The sequence below is a fragment of the Stegodyphus dumicola genome, chromosome 1, assembly GCF_044657685.1.
Source record: "Stegodyphus dumicola isolate Sdum_Otavi_A_Nest chromosome 1, ASM4465768v1".
Classification (NCBI taxonomy): Eukaryota; Metazoa; Arthropoda; class Arachnida; order Araneae; family Eresidae; genus Stegodyphus; species Stegodyphus dumicola.
In genome coordinates this window covers 266,707,862-266,727,508 of record NC_140768.1, presented here as the reverse complement: position 1 = coordinate 266,727,508, position 19,647 = coordinate 266,707,862, and the positions used below count along the sequence as shown (strand labels likewise).

The following is a 19,647-nucleotide window of genomic DNA, read 5'->3' as shown; positions in this document are numbered from 1 at the left end:
CGCATTCCTTCTTGGTGTAAGTTCCAGCGAAGGTACTGCTCATTTTCCTCTCCTGTTTCAAAATAACCTAATGATTCTACAATGTGATTTTATGGATTTATATACTTATTTATTTATTATTATATTATTATATTTATGTTTTATTTATTGTTTCGTCTTCATAAAATTACAATCGCTAAGTAATTAACATATTATACTCTTTGTTGGATTACTGTGTAAGAAACACAAGTATTTATTTTAACTGAAATTTTAACATTCCTTCTATGATCAAAACAAATGAAATATCCGTGTCTCAAACTTGAATTCATCAATTTATACTTGTCTTGAATTCATCAATTTATACATGGATACAGAAACAAATGATCGTTACAATCATCACATCCTTTCGGACTAAATATCTCTCATTTGTGATACCTTTTCTGAAATATGTTTAAAAACACAAGATCTGTATCAAGTTACTATTAATATCTTTTACACAGTTGGAGGAAACGTAAGCAATACATCGTGATTCTGAAAAGTCTCTAATACCATTTGTTACAAACCCATATAGTGCCTGAGTATTTATAATCTCCTGTTATGTCAACAACCTTCTACCAAATTACCTTGTATCAAATTGTCGTACATGATTAGTATTTAAATTTTTGTTGATTCCGAGCAGTATTTAAAGCGCAGCAACTTCCTTTCTAATGCTGTAGCTAATCTTTGACAATAGTCCTTTCATGATGGCGAAGAGATTACAGTCACAGGATTTTTGTGAGAGAAGCATTGCCAAACGTTAATGATTAAAGGGTGAGTACGGCGGGTGTTCCCATACCTACCATCGACACCGTCATAGGAGATGAATAATCATGAAATCGATCGTTGTCACGGAGGAGGAAGGGAAAGTGTCACTGCGTTTCCATGAGTCCTTGATACAGTTGATGTCTCAGGTAACAAATTTCATGATCCTTCATGACAAAATGAAAAGTCACAATGCGAATGCTGTCAAGGGTGTCCTGCGACGTAGGCGATGAGAGGTGCTGGAACACTTATCATACCAACTCTTTTACTAGAGGTGTTGGCCATACTCGTCTGAATTGAGAATTCATGTGAGTATGAACTCTTCGCATAAGTGATAGAACCACTATGATGTATCCCTTATATCAATTAATAAAAAGCTTTCCAGGCTTTAGGATGCGAGGCTTCATCAGATGTAGTGTACAACGCCTTTCAATAATTTGGCAAAAGGTGCAGAGATGGCAGCCGATTTCATTCAGGAATCGTAAATGTTTGTAATAAGGTAATTAAGCCTCAGAATGATAGACTTGCTGCCTGCGCCACTATACTTTAACCAACCCTTGAATAATATAAATGGTAAGTTGGTAAAAAAGAAATAATGTAAACCTTTCATTTATTTAAATTTTAACATTTATTCATGGATCTTGTTGGAGAAATTAAGAGGAAGAGGATAAAAATTGAACGACTCAGATAAAATTTAGTCACAATAAATGTTTGTGATTCAAAATACTTTAGACTTGCTGTTGCAGTTTAGGATCGTATATTTTCAACAAACTAAGGCAGTATTTCATCTTACAGAAAAACAGTAAAATATGATTAAAATGGAAAAGAAAGAATGATTTTTAGATTCGGCTGTAGCCGAAGCGTAGTTCTAAAACATGGTATTAAAAATTAAGAAGCGATACTTAAAATACTTTTTTAAATTCACCTATATTTCAAGTCATTGTGAATGGGATTCTTGCTAAATGAGCTCATAATTACGACAAATGTTTAAGGTAACCAAAGCTATAAAATAAATACATGTCAGGAAATCCACAATCAATAGGTAATGTTAAATGTTACTACTTTTGCTGTTGCTTGCAAGATTTACCTCTAACGCAGTAGTTCCAACAGGAGAGCTTTTTGGCCATCTTTGAACTAAGATACTATTTTTTTAATTGAGTATCTGCGAATTTTTCGTCCTTTAAATAACGCCATCTTATAATAAAACAATGTCTGTAGTCTCGACAGCTTCGTTTCCACTATGCGTATGCATACGATTTCTACTGTGTGTATGTAAACGTGGTTATACTATAAATGATTATTTTACAGTATAAATGATATTATCTTATAAATTATAATGGACTATAAATGAAATTTCTTATAAAGTAAGAAGACCAAGCAATTACATACATTATGTACACGTAATATATACGTAGCCACAAAATCATTTAAAAGGCCATTCTTTTTTCGCCATTGGCCTTAAACGTATACTTCCAATTCCACAAAAATGTTTTTAATGATGCTAATAGATTCGTTTTGATATTTGTAATGTAAAAAAATCAGTTTTATAAAAGTTAATGAAGTCTAATGAAGTTAATGAAAATTTTACACGTATCTTTTGTTCCTATAGATACATATAGGAAACCTGCATACTCGTTATGAAAAATCACAATGAAAATGTTTGTCTCCCTTAGAACAAATTTAGTTAAGATTTTTAATTTCAACATTTGACGTACTTTTTTAACTTACTTTGAGAGATCAGTTAATAAATAAATCAGTTAATAAAAAAATCAGTTAATAAATCAGTTAGTAAATTAATTTGAGCTTGATTCTTCTACCTTAAATACCATTCACTTTATGATTTACTAGCTTGTAATCGTTCTCTAATTTATAATTTTGTTACTACCTGTATGTCGAAAGTATTTTTACACAAGTAATTTGTAACTTTTCAAACACTGCATAAGCCATACAGCGTCGAACGGTAAAGTCGTGGAACATTGATAGTTCGATCTGGGGTTCGAATCCCGGCGAATTGGCTGGCTACATACTGTAATTAAATATACTACCATACCATATTAATATTCTTATGGAGTTTTAGTGCTTTAGAATCATAATTTAATAATCATGCAAAACCCATTAAACTAGAAATAGTGCCAGTTTTTTAATTTATTCAGATAATGTTTCCAGTTGGCTGTACGGCAATACTGTAGTTTGCAAGTGTTTTATAGAATACAAATTCTGTAAGATTTTGTGAATATGATTTCTTTTATGAAAAAAATTAAATTGATCAATACTTTTCACAATAATCTACTGTAAGGATCTTAAGTTTTACTAACGTTTATTTTATTTTAAATCTTTACTATCACTTCTTATTTTCTACTTCCGGCCAGAATTATAAGCGTTAATGTATTTATGCAAAGTTTGTCTGGCGAACGCCAAGTATTTAAGTTGTGGCTTTTTGCCAAGCAAGAGAGGAGGAAGCAGTTAGTCGAAGCAGGCCGCTTACCTTAGAAGTTTTACTCAGTTGCTGGTTGCCTTCCAGGCCAGAGGTTTTAATCCTCTTGATAATTTTTAAACGTATTGTAGTGTTCACAGTTCTCTGTACTACATACGGCTTCCTGTTAATATAAGGCCAATCTTCCACGTTTATTATTTTAAAGTTAAATTAGAGTTTAGTTTTATTTTTATATTTTTACGTTAGACCACAAGTAGCGGGTCTGTGTATACCGAAGTACGGAAGTTATTGTAAATAGAGAAAAATAAAGGGTTTTGTATACCCTTCTTGTGTATCCTGTCTACTTCCCACTGTGATTGAACATAGCTTTAGTAAGCTCTCTGTTCCGAGTCAGGTCCTTGCATGTTCCCAAAGAAACTAAGACGGAACATTGAACCTGATAGTGGCGCCCAACGAAGAAGAATAACCATGGCCGAGTTTCAAGAAGAACCTGTGCTGCCTGCAGAAGCGGCTCAGAATCCAGAAATGCCAGCTGCCGCCCTGGAAGGATTTGGTTACATCGTCCAGACCATGCGCGCTTCGATGAAACCAGAAGCAACATTTAATGGAAACTCACCGGTAACCAGTTTTTTGGAAAAATTGGATGACCACTTCATGCTCTACCCCGTGCACGAATTTCAAAAAGTTACCTTAGCTACCAGCGCTTTGAGGGGCCAAGCGCTTAATTGGTTCAAGTGTATAGGCAGAAATCTCTTGGGTCAAGCAGGAAGTCCCACCTATACTTACGAGAATTTCAAGACTGCTCTACTAAAAGCCTTCCCTGTCGTAAGGGATCGTGCGAAATTAGAAACGGAACTTTTCAGCATATATCAACAAAGAATCGAAAATCTCTCAAGCTTTATTTTAAGAAACATTCACGTCTTCAAACTCTTGTATGGAAACCGTCCAGATCCTGAGATAATTCAAGTGATTTTGACGAGGTTACTTCCCCAAGTGCAAGACTTTATTGAATTAAGAAATCCGACTACACTGGAAAAGTTATTTGAGCTAGCAATCCAGTTTGAAAGTAGGAGAACGGCGGACATTGAAAGAAGACGCCAATATCAACAACGAAACCAATTTGGTGCGCCAAGACCACAGCAAAGTCAAGCACACTGCTACGGAAGCAAAGCGAATCAGTGGGCAAAGAAACCCGAGCATTCAAAAACAGCCGGCGAACGTCGACAGTTCAATAGCAACCCAGAAAAAAGTCTCAAGGCCAGTGGAAAAAGAAAGAAAGCATGGAAACAAAAAAGAATTTAAACTAAAACGGATTTCTGCTGACGGGAGGGTGCGGAAATCCGAAGGCCAAGAAAACCCCTCTTCCTTCAAGTTAAATACAGTAATGGTGAAAAATTTGACTCTTCCGAAGATAGAAGTGTTGGTGAATAATATCCCAGCCACCGCACTCCTGGATACAGGCGCGCAATGTTCCTGTGTGGCAGAAGATTTTTTTAGGAAGTATTTTCGGAAATACCGCATATATAATTCGGATAATACGACAGTGTTAGCGGCGCAAGGAGAAAAATGTAAGTGTATAGGTAAAGTACCGCTGTATGTCCGTATCAAGGACGAACAAGTAAAGGTGATGTTTTTTATAGTAAAGAATCTGCAAGCACATATAATCTTAGGCATAGATTTTCTTTCAGAGGCACAAGCAACGCTGGATTTTAATGAAGCGTCCCTTAAGCTGACAATGAAACCAGTTCGTGCAGAAAAGGCTGAACCGCCGATGTTAAATCTTGACCATCTGCCTAATGACGAGCAAGGAAGAATCCGACAAGTGGTAAGTGAATTTGCTTCGTTATTTAGTGATATTACAGGATTTACTCAGGTTACTAACCATAGTATTGACACCGGAGATTCAATGCCAGTTCGCCACAAAGCATACCGGTATGATAAGAATAAGGAAAAAATTATAGAATGGCATATCACCGATGTGCTACGTAAAAAGATCATAACGCCCATCTCAAGTAGTTATGCTAGCCCGGTGGTTTTATGTAAGAAAAATAATGATTATCCTTTGACACATCCAAAAAGGTGGAGATTCGCAATTGACTACCGTAAATTAAACTCCATAACTAAATATCCGGTATATCCGTTACCTATTATTGAAGAAATTCTAAGGAACATAACATTCACCAAATATATGACGACTTTAGACTTAACGACTGGTTATTTTCAAATAGGGGTTAGGCCTGAGGACGTGCCTAAGACTGCTTTTATAACCACGTCTGGCACTTATGCATTTTTGCGTATGCCGTTTGGCTTTTCAGGGGCGCCGGCAACATTTCAGCGATGTATGGACATTGTGTTAAGACCTGTTCTTGGAAAGTCCACATTTATCTATTTAGACGATATCATTATTACTAGTGATAATCTCGACCAACATGTACAGGATTTAAGACAGGTATTTTCTTTATTAAATGAGGCCGGTCTAAAAGTTAATGTCGAAAAGTGCAAATTTGCAGCCCCTGAATTAAAATATTTAGGTTACAAGATATCTCAGAAAGGAATAGAGACAGACGAATCAAAAATAATCGCTGTACAAAAGTATCCGACTCCAAACACGGCGAAGAAGCTCTCTTCTTTTCTAGGACTTTGTTCATATTATAGGTCCTTTATAAAAAATTTTGCAGCTATTGCTGAACCATTGTTAAAATTAAAAAGGGAAAAGGCAAGATTCTCGTGGACGGCCGAAGCCAATAGTGCTTTCGAAAAATTAAAACAAGCATTAACGCAAGCTTCTGTGTTGAAATTTCCTGAAAAGGATGAGAATTTACAAATTTCAGCGGATGCTTCGGATTATGCGGTAGGAACGGTACTTTCGCAAAATCAGCAGCCCGTGGCATTTTTTAGCCGAACTTTAAATCAAACACAAAGAAACTATTCCGCGACCGAGAGAGAGGCACTTGCAGTTCTGTTAGCAGTGCAAAAGTTCCGAGTCTATTTTGGAAAGGCGCCAATAACAGTGTACTCTGATCATGCGGCAGTAACTAGATTGTACTCAGGGAAAAACTTATCCCCAAGGTTAATAAGATGGGCACTCAAGCTACAAGAATATAATCTGGTAATCAAGCATATCCCCGGAAAGGAAAATATCGTAGCAGATGGCCTATCCAGAATTAAAATAGATGAAGAAGGTAATACCGTAAAGGTGGCAATGCTCACAGCATGTACAATAAATTCCCGAGAAACTGTAATAACCGAACTGGGTAAGGATCCTGAGTTTGGAAGCATTTATGAGTATTTAAAGGATCCTGGAAATTTTAGCCACCAAGATATTGTGGCGATAAGAAATAGGGCGGCCCATTACGAACTAATAGATGGTCTAGTATTCTATACAAAAACTACGAATTCCAACAACGAATTTCGACCTGTTATCCCAGCTAGTCTTAGATTAAATATCCTGCAGGAGCTCCATGACAGCCCTTTAGCTTCTCATGCTGGTATTCGAAAAACTATCCAACGCGTACGCGAGGCAGTCTATTTTCCTGAACTGCAAAAGTTAACAAGGGCGTATGTCCAGTCCTGCCCAACATGTCAAGCAGTTAATTATATTAATTTCCGCCCGGCCGGGTTTCTAAATAGTATTAAATCCAAATTTCCAAATGAAATAATTGGCATCGATTTATTGGGCCCTTTCCCAAAAAGTCAGTTAAATAAAAGTCCCTATCTCCTTGTTATAGTTGATCATTTTAGTAAATGGACCGAAATTGTTCCCTTAAAACGAGCCTCCGCGAAATTAGTTACTGATTCTATTTTAAATAAATATATTTTAAAATACGGGGCGCCCCTAAAAGTTATATCGGATAATGGTCCTCAATTTGTAAGTAATGTATTTGAAGACATGTGCCAAAAACTGGGCATACGTCATTTAAAAATGGTCCCGTATCGGCCGCAATCAAATATAGCGGGACGGGTCAATAGAAATATAGTGAAAATTATCCGTAGTTATGTTAAAAATTTTCATAAAAGCTGGGATAACTATGTCAATGAATTTGCTTTCGCCCTTAGGACCGCAAAACATGATACAACGGGCAAAACTCCTGCTGAGTTATTTTTAGGCAGAAAGATTATAACGCCGTTAGATAAATTATTTTATGTGCAACAAAGAGCCCCAGAATTTAAAATGGGTGATATAGAAAAACTAATTAAGGAAGCAAAGAAGAATACTGAAGTAGCACAGAGAAAACAAAAACTATATTATGACTTGAAACGACGGGGAGTAACTTATAAAGTAGGGGATGAAGTTTTAAAAATTAAGCATTCACTTTCTTCAGCACCAGAAGATAAAACTGCCAAATTTTTTCCACGATTTGAAGGACCATATGTCATAGAAAAAATAACTCACGCTGTAGTAGTGTTAAAAGCTAGAAATGGTGAAACCTGCTCCGCAAACTTTGATCAAATCAAACCCTACTATGATCGTAATAAAATGAAAATTTTCAAAGATCTTTTGCAGGATCCGGCACGGCAGACACCGCAGGCACAAGCTCCAGAAGTGGAAAAACGACAAGTACAAGGGCAAGCCATTAAGAGGCAGGAGCAAGTGAAAAGAAAGTTTCCCCGCGGAAAAATTGAAGGTAGCAAGAAAAAGAAGCCGTTCCACCGTCCAGAAAAGAGAGCTCAAGAACACCCCCAGAATGAAGAAGGGAGAAGGACGACGTATGCAAAGAGAGCCAGGAGAAATGACGGCAACTATAACCCGGCTCTAAAATGGAAGATCTACTCATCCGACAGGACTCTCCGCAGCAAATGTCGCCGAACTGCGGAAGGGCCATCAGCGGCGGAGGAAAAGTTACAAGGAAAATTTGAACGGCCAGCAACGAGGTCCAAGCAGGAACACGAAAGAAGTTTCCCGGTTCCGCCAAGACCAGCTGCCATCAAACGACCAAGACCACAGGCAGAAGCGAAAAAGAAGGTATTCAAGGGTGACCGAACTGGAGAAAAAAGAAAGCATCTAGAGGAAGGCACTGAAGGGCGAGCCCGTACAAGAAGGAGGATAAATCAAACAACAATCTGCACTACCTTTCAGGACTGGGCCCAGAAAAGAATGTCCGAATATCACAAAGATAAGTAAAATTTTATGTTACTTTGCAAACTTAAGTTAATCTTTCATTCTTACTGCAAGTGGCAGATTTCAAGAAGTTTTACCTCATGCGAGGTCTACCTTTATCGCCAAAAGGGCGAGAAATGAGTTGTTACCGATTTTGGTATTATGTTTTTCAATTACTCGCGCGTAAAACTAAAGTTGATGTATAATAGCGTTGTGTAAAGACTTAAATCTTGTAAAACTTTATTGTATAAATATTATTTAAAACATTCTGGCAAGAAAGAAGTTTTAGTCTGAAAGACATTTTGAAATGTATTATTTCAATGTAGAAAGAATTGGCCCTTGCTTTGAAAAGAATAGAAGTTAACAATGTACTACTAATGTATGTTTTCAAATGTATAAAATTAACGGCATGTTAATATGTTCTTATATACAATGTGAACTGTTATTTTAAGTGTTAAGAAATACCATGATATGGTAAAAGTGAAAGTAATGTTAAAATTTTTTTTTATTCGTGTGACTGTAAAAAGACTAAATCATGGTGAATATGTTTTAAAGGTTGAATGATGTAGTTAGGCTCTCTGACGCTACACTTCAGAGTTAGCCACTTTCAGAATAGTACCTCAGGGTTTAGAGTTGAAATTAGGGTGTGTTACGAGGTCTTGGTATGTTGAATTTTAACACGTTAGTGTTTTGATTGTAGGAGGAAGTGTTGAACACATAGACATAAACACATTCGTGTTTGGTGTTCTTTTAAAACACATGTCAGAGAGCACGGGAAGAGATAATTAAAATAGTCATGAATGAAATAAGAATGTTAAGAGAAATATAATTATACATGTTACTTGCCATTTCATTAAGTAACATTTCATTAAACTAGTTTTCCTTCCAGATCTCTGGAAGGAACCAGATTTGAATAAAAGCTCCTGTTTAGATGCAGTACAGATGAAAAAAATTGTGTGTCCTGGGAGCTGCTACTGTAAAAACAAATTTCTTTCTTTTAAATTTCTAGTTTCTAGCGAAAAATGTTTGTAAAAGATTGGCCTCGCGTTAGATTCTAGAGCTAAAAGTTTTCAACAAGGTCGTTTTAGACCTCAGTTTCAAACTAATTAACTCTGGCGGGAAGTATGTAAGGATCTTAAGTTTTACTAACGTTTATTTTATTTTAAATCTTTACTATCACTTCTTATTTTCTACTTCCGGCCAGAATTATAAGCGTTAATGTATTTATGCAAAGTTTGTCTGGCGAACGCCAAGTATTTAAGTTGTGGCTTTTTGCCAAGCGAGAGAGGAGGAAGCAGTTAGTCGAAGCAGGCCGCTTACCTTAGAAGTTTTACGCATTTGCTGGTTGCCTTCCAGGCCAGAGGTTTTAATCCTCTTGATAATTTTTAAACGTATTGTAGTGTTCACAGTTCTCTGTACTACATACGGCTTCCTGTTAATATAAGGCCAATCTTCCACGTTTATTATTTTAAAGTTAAATTAGAGTTTAGTTTTATTTTTATATTTTTACGTTAGACCACAAGTAGCGGGTCTGTGTATTCCGAAGTACGGAAGTTATTGTAAATAGAGAAAAATAAAGGGTTTTGTATACCCTTCTTGTGTATCCTGTCTACTTCCCACAGTGATTGAACATAGCTTTAGTAAGCTCTCTGTTCCGAGTCAGGTCCTTGCATGTTCCCGAAGAAAGTAAGACGGAACATTGAACCTGATACTACATAAAAATGCTCGTAACTTAAATTATTAATATCAGAAAAGGTTTCTAAACTGGTATTTTAGTTTTTGTTAGCTACACATGAAAGCATTTCTTCTTCGATTTGAGCACAGCCCTTACATATGACGACCAAATTTAAAATGCAATAGCTCGGTTGAAATTTGTCGTACGAGAGTCACACCTTTTGTAATTATAAGACTTCCCTTACTTTTTACGAAATCAACTCTTCTTTTTAGCCCAAGGGACGTTAACCCAGATTGGCTTTTAGTCTCAAACCAGCAGAAGCGTTGTATCACTTTTCAAATTGTTGTCACAAAATGTTATCTCCCTGTATTACAATTAAAGAAATTAAGTAATGGAAGAATTAAATAATCTACATGAGTGTGTGTATGTTTCACGCATTGTGAAAAAACAATGTTACCTAGAGCCTAGAAAAAAAATTTTTATCTGCAGCGCGCCAGACTGGCTATCAATAATTCTAAAGATATGTTGTTTTAAATGCTCTCAAAACTTGCGTGTGTATGTAAATGAAAAAACGACCCTTTAAGCGTAATATAAAATCGAATAGTTTTCAGATATTTTCTCTTTTTTTTTAAAATTTAAAATGCTCAAACATGAATATTTGATTCATTTGAAACTTTTTTATACTGTATATGTTTACAACCAATGGTAGCGGAAATAGACACAGGTGACAAGGTATATACATAAAACAATAATGTCAAAGATAAAAATCATTGTATAGTAATTTAATTTTATGGATATTTTTTTAAAAAATGCATAATTCTTTTCATGAGTAAATGGGTGAGTTTGAAAAAGTAACAAATAAAACTAACTACAAACATCCCTCATCCGATCAGATAGATATGGTTTCATTGTGAATTGTTTTTATCACCGTTTTACTTTGCTTCTTCCTTTTCATTTTTTAAAACAATGGGAATCGTGAATTTGTTTGGTTTATTGTTATGCAGTATTGTTGGTTACTTCTGTATTCAAACATTTGCATTTTCATTGTAAATATTCCATTTTGTTCTGTGTTTTATGCAAAAGAATGGTGCACTCTGGAAAGCTAATACTAATTTTACTTCGTACTTTGCAAGAGCAAATTCCACACCATTTAGCGGCGGCAAATGTACTAGCAATTCGCTTCTCATGGTTCCTAAGGAGCTGCGGGTTTCTAGAAGAATTCCATGGGCTGCATTTTGAACTATGCTATCTCTGTTTACAGGGCAGGGTAAGTTCAATCTACTTTTATAAAGGATGCATGTCATGACGTGATGACCACGCATGCGCAGTTTAGCCGAACGGCCTGCAACTCCTCTCTCTCATGTGACTTATCAGAAAAGAGTAGTTAGTTAGTAGTTGGTAGCGCAGTAACGAAGGTAACGTGCTGTATGTCAGCGTGGATGCAAAATACGCATTATACTTGTGTGTTAATCGTTTGTACTTATTATTTTATTTGTGTGTTAATAAAGTTTTGTGCCTTTAAAATGGCTGGTTTATGCAATGCCCACATTACGCTACGTCTACGGTAGGAATTAAATACATATCCAAAACCTACACGCCCAAGAAGAAGGATATGACAATGCAACAGTGTGACTAAGCAAAATTTTAAGCTTTCTGGTCCTTAGCACATGAGAAAAAAAACCCTATTTTCCTTCCTTTGAGGTAAAGTGACACGTGAATTATTTCTGTACATGTTAGAAAACTTTATTGCTCCAAATGAATATCATCAGGGGCTGTTCTATTCTCCAAATAAATGAGACTCTCCATTCACAGGGATTCTATTTCCACAGGAACGTACAAATGCATCTACAGTGGAATGCTATTCCACAGCGTACTGCATTAATCTTCTTATCATACTCGTTTTGTCAGATCTTACATTGAGTGATTTTTATCTTTTTGACAGTTTTTACATACCATCACTTCCCCACATATATTCATATGTAATTCACACATTAAAAGTCATCATAATTTCTAAAATACACCGTGTTTTCGATGCGTATGGCTTCCACATGGACGTGAGTTGTAGAACCCAATATGCCATAAAAAGATGTTAAATCCATTTTTTTTTAAATTTTATTCTTCAAATATTATTTTATGTTAAGCAAAAAGCACAAGTTCATCAAATAATGTAATGCTTTAGAGAAATATGTATTCTTTTCTTAATAAAAAATAACAAATTTCGCTTTCTGCTGAGTAGTAAATCCATGATTAACCTGATAGCTACTTAACTTTAAAGGAAAGAATGGCAGAAGAAGCTATTTTGTAACTCCTTAAAACAACTTTTAAGTAAGCAAGCTATTTTGCAACTTCTCGAAACTCTATAAAAAATTTTTAAAATTGATTACTACAAATATCTTTTTCATAAATAAAGCAATTAATAATATAATTATGCCTCAAATAATTTCAAATAACTCTATTTATTTGACATAAAAATTAACATAATAGTCGTAGCATCGATTTTTAAATAAAATATTTTAAATTTATTAAAATCTGTATTAAAGTATCATAGTTTATTAGAAAGCAAATTCGTACTAAATAAAAAACTTGTAATCATTATAACTTTTATAATGTTAATAATTTTGGATTTAATGCAATTAAATATCAAGAAGATATTGATTATTATTAATGATTATTATATAATGTAACTTTATTAATTTAATGTCAGCAGGGAAAACATATCAGCTTTGTTAATTAGTAGCATAACCACTTTTACCTGAGCAGAAACTTTGTTGCCACTTAATAAAATAAAAACTTTAGTATTGACAACCAAAATATTAAAATCGTCTTATTAGCTCAAAGAAGCAATTTGCTTAAGAGGGCTATTAATTTCGTTTTGGCTTTTTGCGTTGATTCCCTATAAATGTCGAATCTCATTTTAAATTTTTGCCACCAAATGTCACCAAATATTAACCCAGTATTATATTAAAAAAATTAAATCATAAATAATCTGCGAAAATGTATGTATGTTTCTTGCATTGTGATAAAACAACGGTACCTAGAGCCATCAAATTTTGAATAGCGTAATCCTCCACCGAATATGGGCATCTGGAAGCCTGATTTTGGAATTTGAAATTTGTTTTATTATCGATTTCATGACTTGTAACTATTTAACGAATTCTTGGTTAACAAAATCAACGATTTTGAAACCGACAGGCAATACTACACAAAAAACCTTTTTATTTCCAGCGCGTGAGCCTGTATCGATGCCCGAAAGATATGCTTATAAGGTTATTTTGCGATATTGCTGTTGACTGAATTTTATGGTTTCAGTGCGAAGAATAAAATATTTAATAAATAAAGGTAACACACAAAACATTAAAAAAAGGCCCATTTGGGCGTTTATCTAAAAGCTTTCAGACTCTTTAGCCCAAAGGCCGTTAGCCCAGCAAGGGCTATTTCGTTGGTTTACTACAAATGTCGGTTCACTTTTAAAATTTTTGCCATCAATCATTAGAGCCCTGTGTTATATTTAAAGAAATTAAATAATGAAGAATCTGTATAAATGTATCTAAGTTACTCGCACTGTGATAGAGCAACGGTACCTAGAACCATCAAATTTTCAGTAATGTATGTCTCCACCCGAATATGGACATCTGGAAACCCTAATTTGAAATTTGGAATTAGTTTTATTATCTATTTCATATTTTATCAGACATTAAAGAACTTTTGAGTAACAAAATGATTTCAAAGCGAGGAATGGCAACACTGTGGGGGAAAAAAAGACATTTTTATCTCCAATACGCAAGACTGTGTATTGGAAATTCTAAAGATAAGCTCTTTTAAATATTTTGTGATATTGCTGTTGAATTGAATTTTACGGTTCAGTTCCGAAGAATATAAAATATTTAATAAATAAAAGAAACACACAAAACGTTAAAAAACACCCCTTTGAGAGTAATATAAAATCTGAAAGCTTTCAGATTTTTATTTATTCATTTTGTTTTAATATTTTATATTTTAATTCTTTATATATAGTAATAATGAATGGAATCTTATGAAAACAAAAAGTAAAATTGCAATTTATTAAAAATATATCTAATAAATGTTCTTTAAATACAGTTCTTTATAAGCAGATCACAAAGTGCTGGGCCCGTCATAGAATTAATTTATGATTCACTTCATGATTTTTTAAACCACTGCTTGGCTCCTGATGTAAAAAGCCTGCGTCTTAATAAGCCTGCGTCTTTCGCCGAATTCATAATTAATTCGGCGAAAAATTAAACCTAGTAAATCTCATTTTGATGTAGGAAATTTTACTTGAAAATTTTAATTATATTATATGTAATATATTTGTTTCAATTACTTTTAATAAATTTTAATCAGATTCTCTTTTAACCCATTAAGTAATATTGTTTTAAATGTGTTAGTTTTAAGCCATGCTTTGAAAGACATAGGAAATGAAAAAAAAATCAACGTAGAGTAAATTTTAATATAAGGAATGTAAAATCCTGAGGCATTATTGTAATTAAGACTATTGTGAGTTACTAGTTTTAAAATTCATTAAAATGTTAAAAATCATGTTATCAATGTTAAAAAAAAGTAACTTATTTACCACAGTTGAATCAAGAAGAGTTGAGCCTTTTTTGTTGATGATTACGATAAAATTCCACATATCAAAAATATTAGATCAAAAACAGAATTCACCCTCGTGGAGCCAGACTTATGATGTAACACATTCCGCTTAGGATTCCGCAATGAAGGTCAAAATCTCAAACAAACACTATGAAAGTTTTTTCGTATACACTTCTTTGAGTGATTTATTCACTTCAAAGTGCTCCTTTCTCATGGAAGGGAAAGTACTAAATAACTTACGCTTGTGTCGATGACATTGAGATAAGCGTGAACAGTTGTTGCAGGTGATAAATTTTAAAAGAACTAAAGAACTCGCGCATGAAAAGAGTCTTGGGAAATCTGACTTATTTTCAATATAACATGGTTAAAACTTTATTCTGTATAAAAGGAGCATTGGGATGGCTTTATGATGAAACATAAATTAAATGCTCAAATTCAGCCACCTTTGAAAAAAGAAAAGAACTACTGTTACCGTTTTGATGTTAATCTTCAGCTGAATATGGGTTTAGTGTCGTAAATGATTTGTTTTGAAAGAAAAGATATCGATGGGATATCACGAAACAGGGAGACGTGAGATTCAAGTACACTCGTTTAGAAGTGACTTGTACCTTGCAATTGTTAAATAATTAAATAATTATTATTTAGCAATTAAAACACTATAGAAAATTCTTTCATTAAAATAATTATGTATTTGAATTTGAGTTCTCTATTATATGTTTTGAAAATTTACTTAATGTTTCTTAACAATTCTTTAATGACATCTTCCTAAAAATCAAGTCTTGTATTCAGAACAAGCTTTAATTTAAGCTTCGTTCTAAGAATGATTCAAATTTTGAATATAAAAAATTATGCTTGGATTACACAGGGAACATCAGAACGTTAGAAAGGTTAGGTGAGACATGGCAAATAAAAGTTTGGGAAACACTGATGTAAGGAACTAGGTTATATTAGGCTATTTAACTTGATAGTATGAAAAAGAAAAGATAGAAAAGTTAAGACTTTGAGATGAATACTTGTTATTAAGTTGCTATGGCATAATGCGATAAATTTAAAATTTTGGATGGGGAAGCGTCCAAAGTGTGTACCATTTAACCTGTCCCTCTAACGGTTAGTTTTCCTTTCTCTGAAAATTTGAACAAATTATACTTTGTGGCTTATAACATAAATTTAACATGAATTAACATAAATTTAACATTTAAATAAGGATGCACATAAATAAAGTTCACATTTCAGAAAACTTGATGTTAAGTGCTGTTGTTCAAAATGATTCCAAATTTATAAGTATGCTTCTGCAGTAATATACTCTGCTTTTTGTAAAAATAAGAAAATTACATATGCTTGAATTATGCACTTCTTAAAATACCAGCTGTAAAAACCAATATGCACTGAAAGCGTTTTATCTTTCATTAAAGAAATCAAGATTTTAGCTCTAACTATTTTGTTATGATGTAATATGCGTTTCTTGTAAAATTTAGAATTAATATTTAGCTTATGAAAGTGTTTATTTTCCATAGCTACAAGTGTTCGTTACTGAGTATGACAAGTTGTGCTATTTTTGCCAATTAGTTCACGATGTTAATTATAGCCAGGCTGGGTATCTAAATAGCATAAAAGTAACTTTTCTAACTGAATTAATAGGATTTGATTTATTAGGTCCACACCTAAGTAGTGAAGTTAAAAAAAGTAGGTATTCACTCGTTATCGTGGATCATTTTTTAAGGATGGTAGAAAAGTTCCCCTCAAGAGAGCCTCCGCTAAAATTAAGTCAGATTCTTTTCGAAATGAGTTCATTTACAAACATGAAAAAGTAATTTCGGACAATAGTAGGCATTTGTTAGTCAAATTTTTAAGGATATATGCCCAGCGCTTCGCATATGATATTCAAAAATGGTTCCTTATCGCCTGAAATCAAATATAACACGGCGGGTAAATAAAATACAGTTAAGTTTGTTCATAGTTATGTAAAGAATTGTCATAAGCGCTGGTATAGTTGTGTCAATGAAATGGGATTTTCTTTGAGGACGGCTAAGCGTGACAGTAGTATGGGAAGATGCCAGCTGAATTATTTTTTGGCAGAAAGTTAATTACCCGTTTTGATAAACTATTTTAATGCAAATGAGGGGTCCGGAATTTAAAATGGCAGATATTTAGAAGTTCGTCGACGAAGCTATCCGTAAATCGGACATTGCAAGGAAAAAGACAGAAATTAAGCTATGTTAAGTTAGGCCGCGAGTGTAATTTAATGAGGGATATAAAGTTTTTAAAATAAAACATTCTCTATCATGTGTAACTAAAGATAAAGTAGGAAAATTCTGTTCTAAATGTGAATGCCCATTCTTCATAGAGCGAATAGGAAAGTCCGTTGTATATCTTAAATGACAAATGGGCGAGAATATTGTGGCAAATACTGATCAGTTAAAAAAATATTGTGAGCTGTCTGACTTGCCGTTTCTAAAAGGTATTTTTCAGGAATCACATCTTGGGAGAAATGGAATAGAAGTTCCCGCGACTTCGAAAATGCAAACCCCGGGGAGCGTAATGGCAAACCGCACGCTGAGTTGCTCAATGCTAACGATTTTCGCTTACTGCGTGTGCTCAATGGTGTACCGTTGGCGTGGGAGGAAATACTGGCGACTAAGGGGCATAGCAACCCTACACAAGCCTGTTAGTCCTGGCACCTTTTTCTCCTTCAGCCATCATTCTTTTGATGCAACTTCTCTTGGCATTTTCTTGTCGGCTCCATCATTTGCGGCAACCCTTGTTTTCCTTTCCCCGGGGGCGTAATGGCAGACCGCACATTCAGTTGAACAATGTTAAACGAATTTTGCATACTGTGCATGCCCAGAAGAGGATTTGAAAAGAAGATAAATATGGTATATGATTAATATTCTGTTATCTAGATGTGAGCAGTTAGGGCTAACTAACTGAACTCTTATCGACTACTTACAATTGAAAAAACTACGGAAATTTTTTTGTGCTTATTGCATTAGCTTCTGTGTCATTGCACGTTGGTTTATTTTACTCATACACATTACACTTAATATCAGTTATTTATAATAATTTCTTTTAATTTAATTCAGTAATTTAAACTGGATTTATTCCTTAATTTTTAAAGTATGTACGAATGAAACGTATGGTAACTACTCGATTTTTTTTATTCTTCAGAAGTATAATTAACATTCAGCCAAAAATCTCGTAATGTTTCCAGTTTTGTAATCCTTCTTAAAAGAAAATTTGCGTAGATCACAATCGATACTTACACTATGTAATAAAAAGTAACTTACAACCTAACAAATTTTAAAACCCCGAACTGCTTATATCCAGATAACAGATTACGCCCCCCGGGGAAAGGAAAACAAGGGTTGCTGCAAATGATAGAGCCGAAAAGAAAAAGCCAAGAGACGTTGCATCAAAGGAATGATGGCTAAAGGAGAAAAAGGTATCAGAACTAAGGAACAATAAAGTCTCAAGGAAAAAAGGAAAGGGCAACTGTCTACTAAAATCAGCCAGCAACCAATGGAGAATTAGCACCATCTGATAAGTAAACCTTCTCTCCTTTATTACCGGTTTGCGAGAAAACCATATATTTTCTGAAAGCTTCCGTCAAAGTAATAAAACCCTGAAATCTTAGGGGCAGAGGAACAAGCGTTTAGGAGCTATAGGACCCACAAAGTATCAGTAAAATGTTGGAAACATGACAACAAACGTCGCTAAAATGCTCGTTTCACGTATTTATATGAACTAATACTATGGTAAAAAGGAAAAAACAACTCGTTGAAAAGAAACAATATATACGTTGGGATCTTGAAAATGTGACTTTTTATTCACTTCAAACAAAATTTAATACAAGAGACAATCAATGGGCAAGAATTGAGAGGGGCAGAAAGACAGTTAACATTTTACAAAAGCGATAGCCTCACACTTTGCACACTCATCATTTCATGCTTCGAGTAATCCAGTGGCGCAATTAGCATTCCAGGCTCGTCGTCCAGTATTCTCCCTTATAAAAAGCATACTTAAACAAGTTCTTAAGACGATGAGCGCTGAATTGATATAGCGAAAAGTCTGCAGGGCTAGAAAACTATCGCGATGCCAAATGTACTCCTGTATCTCGATAATGATTGTGTTCATTATGTAACGAACAAAAGATTTGTAGTGTCTGAAGAAATGAATATCCAGAGGCTGGATCTTTCTAGTGTATCCTTCAGGTACCAGTTCTTTTTGTAAGACTTTACCATCAGGTACTTCGGAAGCAGACACTGCATGAACATACAAGAAATAGAGACGTCATTACGGGAATAGGTCCATCTATACACACTTTAATGGTACTTTATGGTTCCCAATAGCTCCTAAACGCTTGTCCCTCTACCCTTAAGACTTCACTGTTTTTCTACTTGTGATATAAACTTTCAGAAAATATATGAGTTTTCGGAAAACGGGTATCAAGGGAGAAAAGATTTACTTCTGAGGGATCAGTGAATAAGATATCAGTTTCCGCGTAAGGAGGCCAGCGAAATATCTTTAGCGCAACACCTACGAGCAGATGCTGATACGAATAAAAAAAATCTTTAGACCGGCATTCGGGTTTTTCAATATTTTGCCTCATATTCGAGTTTTTTTTTCCTGAAATTTTTTCTTGATATTAGATCGTGACAAAGAGTTTTTGTCGTACATTTGAAAATAAATTTAATTTAATTAATTAAATTTAGATATTTCTATGAATTAAATTGGATTGAATCTCAATAACACTCTTAATTCTCAATAACTGTTGTTTATTTTATCGAGAATGACTAATTCAATCCCTTTGAAAGTACAGTAAATTACCGTTTAGGTAATTACCGTTTATTAATCATCAGTAAATTACCGTTTAGGAATTAAGCATTACAGCGGGTTCAAAGTCGATCTGAGTTAGTGTTTGCAAGTATGTGCGACAGAAAATTATTTGCGCTTCCGCTTTTTCAACAGCTCAAAAATTGTTACATTCGTGTGAATCTAACTCAGGAACTAAATCATTTAATATGCTGCGAATTCTATAGTTTTCATTTCAAC

The 19,647-nt window shown here is 34.3% G+C and overlaps 1 protein-coding gene across 2 annotated transcripts in view; it reads right to left on the bottom strand.

Moving 5' to 3' along the window:
* Window positions 1–14,775, bottom strand: part of LOC118195051 (uncharacterized) — a 38,251-nt gene extending 23,476 nt beyond the window's left edge. Inside the window, exon 1 of one of the 2 annotated variants that reach the window (XM_035366282.2) lies at window positions 14,579–14,775. The gene's annotated coding sequence lies outside the window, so the exon portion shown is untranslated. The remainder of the gene's footprint in view (window positions 1–14,578) is intronic. The other variant, XM_035366281.2, reaches the window with a different exon arrangement.
* Window positions 14,776–19,647: the final 4,872 nt, after the last annotated feature.